This window comes from Vanellus vanellus, assembly GCF_965231255.1.
Source record: "Vanellus vanellus genome assembly, contig: HAP1_SCAFFOLD_36, whole genome shotgun sequence".
NCBI classification, from domain to species: domain Eukaryota; kingdom Metazoa; phylum Chordata; class Aves; order Charadriiformes; family Charadriidae; genus Vanellus; species Vanellus vanellus.
The window spans coordinates 519,472-525,872 of NW_028127470.1; the positions used below are offsets into that span (position 1 = coordinate 519,472).

Genomic DNA, 6,401 nt, shown 5'->3' on the forward strand with positions numbered 1-6,401 from the left:
CTGGCTCAAACGGGATGGCTGGACATCGACGAGTCTTGGAGACAGCAAGCCAGCTACCAGACACCTGTGGTAGCTCTCACCAATGGCTTCAGTCATTGAAGGGACAGATTTCTTCAAAAAATTCAGGGTCTGAAACATCAATCCAAAACTACTGATAAAGGCCGCATTGTTAGTCGGTCACTAAGGGCCTGGGTAACCGCTAAGAGAAATTATAGAAACGTCCCCTTAAACTGTCAGAAAGCCTGCATCAGGAATGTGCTTTGGCTTAGCCATCTGAGTAAGCGTTACTATGCCGAGTCTTAAAGACGGCAGCCAAACTAACAGTTACAGTTTATTTTAAAAATCCCGTGAAAGAAAAGAGCAGCCCTTGCAATGATTAAGTATTTTCTAGCTTCTCTCTCGATACACACGCCTTGCTTTTTCCCTGACCACTGACACAAAATGCATTCTATAGCAGCTAAACTAACACACAACTGTAAACCACGCTTTGGAAGATCCTTTCGATGCTTGTTTGTGCAGAAGCTGATCCATGTTGGAAATATTTAGCGAGCTGAAACTTAAGTCAACATTATTTGTCACAATCTGGGCAGTGGCTCGGAAGTTGCAATTGGGCCAAGTTTGGGAGAAAAAAAGTTTCCGTTCTTCTCAAACAGTTAAGTAATTTCTCATTTTCTCCATTCTGGCTCCCTTTTTTCAAGTTAATCGGGGATAAAAACTCTAACTCAGGACTATGCAGGCAGTTTGACCGATGGCTCGTAAAGAAGTAACAGCTTTCCCCGACTTCCACAACATTTCTGTTCTTGCTCCTAGAGCAACATTGCATTCCTTTCTAGACATCCAATCCCTGATCATGCTTCCACAGGAGACCGTGGTGGTTTTACAGTCCCAAGAGCGGACCTAAAGCATGAGCATTTGCATAAATCTGGTGACAGGCTACAATTGCAATTACGCGTGTGGATGGGCAGGAGGAGCATTAAATGGTCTCAGACACTGAAAGCAGTGCAACAGAAAGCTTAGAAAATGTCCACCTCGTGACATTCTCAACAGAGACAGAATAAAAGGTCACCTCCTTCTGGAAGCTGGTGCAAGTCATGTGAACAACTCCGGAGTTCAGCAAGCACGTGCCATCTGCAGAAACAACAAACGTTTGACAACCTTCCAGACTCTCTCAGTTATGTTATGACCAGTTTACATTGTTTACATAGCAGTATCTGGAAAGATAGAACTGAGTACTTTGAGCTTCAGTTCCAAGTCATTTCCTTCTATAACCAGCACCACTTCACAGGCTACGTCACAAAAGCAGCAAAACTCCGCAGACTGCCAGATATATTTCACAAGAGGAAATACCTCGTTAGTACAACGTCATCAGAGTTGGGTTGGGGGTGTGGGGGGTTGGGTTTGGTTTTTGTGTGACAGACAATGAACAAGAGAACCGAGAAATAGCATCTCATTTTAAGCTTATCGCTCTTAAAAGCACTGAAATACCTACCAAAAGTACAGGCACTCGGATTAAAAAACTGCTCCGGTGGTAGATAAAAAGGAGGAACTTCCCGACGTAGACTGCGCTCATGTACCAGAATATCCAAAAGGAGCTCGGGAGAAGTCATGCTTGTCACAGTCTCCAGTGACCACAAAGCAAAATAGGGGCAATCATGAAGGAACTCTTCTGGCCTTAAAGAAAACAAGGGCGTCAGCTAAACGCCGACGTTCAAATGAATTATTTGCAGGGATATTGAAAGCAACTTAATAAAAATCTACCTTAGCGAGTCTGGCATTTGAGCATGATACCAGCTGTTAATGTCAAATACGCCCAAATAAGTAGATGGTTTGCCTTGACCGTATGTTTGCACTTGCCAACTGAAGACTGCTACACTGATGTCAGGATATATTGCTGTAAAAGAGAAGACATTGTTTTATTTGCAGAAAATAGGGTAGATCCGATATTTTTAAAACACCACTTTTCGATCGTATATGCTTGTCTCACACAGCTGGCATTATTCACTTCCAGCTTTGACTCAATGACGAGTTTTAAGAATAGCTCCTTTCCATGCATATTCCAAACGAAAGACCACAATTATCACACCAAATAAACAAATAAACCCTGACAAACCAGAAATTGGAATAGAGATTTTAACATAAACTATTCACAACATTCACACCTCCACACTTACACACACAACACCAGTTCTCTTAATCCAAAGGCATTTCAGATGAAGACCCTTAAGATCGTTGAGTCCAACCATTAACCTAACAGCGACAGGTCTCTTACGTACCTCCAGGGATGGTGACTCAACCATTTCCCTGGGCAGCCTGTTCCAACGCTTTACAACCTTTCCCGTGAAGAATTTGTTTCTAATACTCATTCTAAACCAGACCTGGCACAACTTGAGCTCATTTCCTCTCATCCTGTTACTTGGGACAAGAGACTGACCCCCACCTCACTACAGCCTCCTTTCAGGTAGCTGAAGAGAGCAAGAAGCTCTCCCCTCAGCCTTCTTTTCTGCAGGCTAAACAACCCCGGTTCCCTCAGCCGCTCATCGCAAGACTTGTGCTCTACACCTCTCACCAGCTTCATTGCCCTTCTTTGGACATGCTCCAGCACCTCAAGGTCTTTCTTCCAGGGAGGGGCCCAAAACTGAACACGGTCTTCAAGCTGTGGCCTCACCAGTGCCGAGTACAGCAGGACAATCCCTTCCCGACTCCTGCCGCTCACACTATTTCTAAGACATGCCAGGATGCTATTGCTCTTCTTGGCCACCTGGGCACACTGTCGGCTCCTATTCAGATGCCTGTCGACCAGCACCCCCAGGTCCTTTTCCACCAGGCAGCTTTCCAGCCACTCTTAGAATCATAGAGGAGCGACACCCGGGCACTTGACCCGACCTGGCCAACAAGTCGATTTCATACAACGAACATCACATTCGATATCAATTAGAAACTTTGCTGTGAAGTGCTCTCTCTCCCCTCGATGGCTGTGATCCTGAGAACTTCTTCCCCAAGCTTGTACTGTTGCATGGGGTTGTTATGACACAAGCGTAGGATCTGGCACTTGGCCTTTGTTGGACCTCAGACCGTTGGCCTCAGTCCAGCCAGCCAGCCTGTCCACATCCCTCTGTGGAGCCTTCCTACCCTCAAGCGGATCAAGGCTCCCACTCAGCTTGGTGTCCTCTGAAAAATTCTTGAGGGTGCGCTCCATTCCCCTGTCCAGATCATTAATAAAGGTAGGTATTAAAGACATCAGGCCCCAGTACTGAGCCCTGGGGAACACCACCTGTGAGGGACTACCATCTGGAAGTAGACACGCAAACAGGTTTGAACAGGGCAAAAAGAGATTCAGATAACATTCCAAAGCAGTGGAGAGAATGATCTTATTGTTCCAAGGTGACAGCTGAAGGAATAAAATGCCTGAGCAGCAGTATACAGATGACCCCACCATACATCGCTAGAGCATGTCAGCAAGCGTGAAAACTCACCTAGTTTTTACCTTAAAGAAGTCTCACATAACTTAAGCACATGGTTTGTCTTTTTCAATAATCCCAACAATCCAGTCTGTACAGATATTTAAGGCTTTCAGACCCTGTGGCCAGAACAGCATCCATTGCTTACATTCCAAACCCACGTATTTTAAAATAATCAAACACAGGCATCAGAACAAACCTTCAATAATGCTATCCTCTCTGTCAACAGGGCTGAGAAATTTTTCTACGGTCTGACAGCTGAGTAGTTTAATACTGCTGATCTGCCCTCTCAAGGGAAAGACTCCTCCCGTGAGATCTAAAGTGTACCTCTCGTCACAGTTTTTCAAACCCTGGGGAAACAACAGAAGAGACAAAGGGTCATTTTGAGATAAAAACATACATTATAGCTAAATATGAAAGACACTCTATATCTCACATAATAAGCATATTTTACCGTGTATATTTCCCATGAGCTTATTTGTGACAATAAATAGAAACTACAAATGACATGCAAGAGAATTCAGTGTCAAACCCCAACAGCTAAGTTTGGCGGTACAGACCAGGCACGTTTTCAAACTCTAGCATTTCCCTAACATCATTCAGATCTAAATGTGTTTTGCAGACTTCCTTGCAATGTCAAGGTTTCTTTATAAACCTAAATATATATCTACAAAGAGATATCTGAAATAACGCAGCACGCATGCACACAAAGCTCTTTCCTCCGTGTCTTGGTCACAGAACTGATGAAGTCAGAGAAGTCACGCCATCGCAGCAGCTAAAGCTCTGTCGAGAGGTATGATCTAGAGGCACATCGCCAGAGTGAACGCACATCCCTCGCTGGGAACTACGAGAACTTCTTACTGAGGAACAATCTTCTTTCAAACCACATAAGCTCCTGCCACCTCCTCTTCTCATCTTGTCAGAGACTGATTAATGGGTGAATTGGGTGAAATGGGTGAATGGCCCTCAGGTCCTTCACCGAGCACAGCCAACAGCAAAAGGGGAAAACAGAGAGGACATGGGATGCACGTGGCCAAGGCATTTAGGATCACAAAGCACTACAGAGTAAGCAAACTGCTTTGAGATACACTGAAACCCCGGCAGGATTGTGTTCAACCCCTGATGCCACCAGTTGCTAAGTAAGCATTAACTAAAATGAACCGTCTTTCCAAACACAGCATTGCTTCGAACTGTCTGCTGTACGGTGCAAGACTGGGCGTACTGTGGACACCAAACAAAAAAACAACAAAAATCCACCACCACCAAACAAAAGCCAACCCAGAAACGGATCACACCACGTTCTACCCAAGTTTCCTAAAACTTTCCTAAACTAGCATGAAACAACACATTCCCATATGATCTCATAACATACATCTAATTCACCTGAGAAGAGGCAAGCTTTCTCTTCATAGTTCCAGGAAATGTTTCAAATAAATATCAAGGCTGTCTAAAACCAGTAATAATTACAAAAAATTATGGTTTTCATTCCTAAAAAAAATAACAGACATGCAGAGGAGATGAGGAAAATGAAAACCATCTCTTTGAAAAACTGATGTGAAGCATAGGCAAAGAGCCTCATTTTTGGTACAGAATGAATGATCACTACACCCAATTTTAATAAAAGATGTTGTCCTGAACGAGACATCCACCACTCCAAAAGACAGTTTCATCAGGTAAAGTACTAAAACTCCAGAAACCTGTCAGAGACTAATTTTAAGAGCTAGAAATTTAGACTTTCGTTCATATATGAAGAGCCAGTCCTCCACAAAGAGGGCGCAGAGGGAAAGGGCAAAATAATACCAAAACAATTCCTGCCTAAGACAACTTCTGAAGCAAAGCAGTCTATTTGAAACTTCCCACACTGGGGCAAGCAAATCCCACTTAAGGAACTCCATTGTATGGAAGTGATGAAGGAGGGACTTTATCGACCAGTAAAACAGGAAGAGAGTTTTCAAATGAGATGCACTGGTCACACTCCGATATGAAAGTAGACGCTTTTCTGCCAGTGAGGATGGAAAGAAACTTGTCTCAGACAGCCGTGTAGGCAGACAGTCATGTGGTACCGACCAAGCTGTGATTCCAAGGAAGTGTTCTGGGACTAAAAGTGCCCACGGTAGAGTACAGATCCTGGCCTAATGCACCTTTTGGGGTTTGTCCTGTTGAGAATATGCAAGACAAAGGATCAAAATAGGAGGAAAGGCTTGCTCTGAATTAAGATTACTTTCCCCTCAAAAAGGTTTTGGAAGACTTCCGAGCATACTACTGAATAGAATTCTACATTACACAGATGCGCCCTATATCTGTTACATACCAGAGATATAATGATACCTCACCTGCATTTTAAACGCACCACCTTTGGAGCCAGCTTGTACATTTCTGTATTCTCTTCTGAACGAGTCATCCCACTGTTTACTCTATTTACATATTTTGCTGGCTCTGAGAGTGGATTCAATAGGTAACCCAGCCAAAGAGAAGAACAAGTTATCTTTACAGCTACAAGGTTTCAGGATCATCAACACGTAAGAGATGCTGTAGGTACATTTCATGTGAAGTACAGCTGACAGAGCTCAAAAGGAAACCAAGAAACTAAACCCAAAGATCAGCAAAGAAGAAACAGGTATAGATGACCGTCTTTGGAGAAAGGGAGACAGAGGGAAGCTTATTCAAGTCTGCAGGTTGGTTAAACAAAGCTATTCGAGGCCCTGTCTTTTCTTCCTACATGCCCTCAATTTGCTGTTTAAGAATAATTTTATTTGTAAAAGCTGCTTCCTCTTCAGGAATTGAATTGATAGGGGCTCTTTGCAGACGAATCTAGTTGCAACACACGACACTGCAGCACAAAATTGTACGCCTTGTTTTCAAAAAGCATGTACAAAGGCCAGGCCCAAGAAGACTCAGCAAAAGACTACTTTTTTTCCAGTCAGCTCTGAATTTTGATGGTCA

General features: G+C 43.6%; 1 long non-coding RNA gene across 1 annotated transcript; it reads right to left on the reverse strand.

Annotated features, from left to right (window-relative positions):
- Positions 1–1,653: 1,653 nt before the first annotated feature.
- On the reverse strand, positions 1,654–3,773 carry LOC309685258. The gene is made up of 3 exons (XR_014270414.1): positions 3,658–3,773; positions 1,759–1,891; positions 1,654–1,671 (listed from the first exon to the last, which is right to left on the reverse strand). It is a non-coding gene; the product is annotated as an uncharacterized lncRNA (long non-coding RNA).
- Between the last annotated feature and the right edge of the window lie 2,628 nt (positions 3,774–6,401).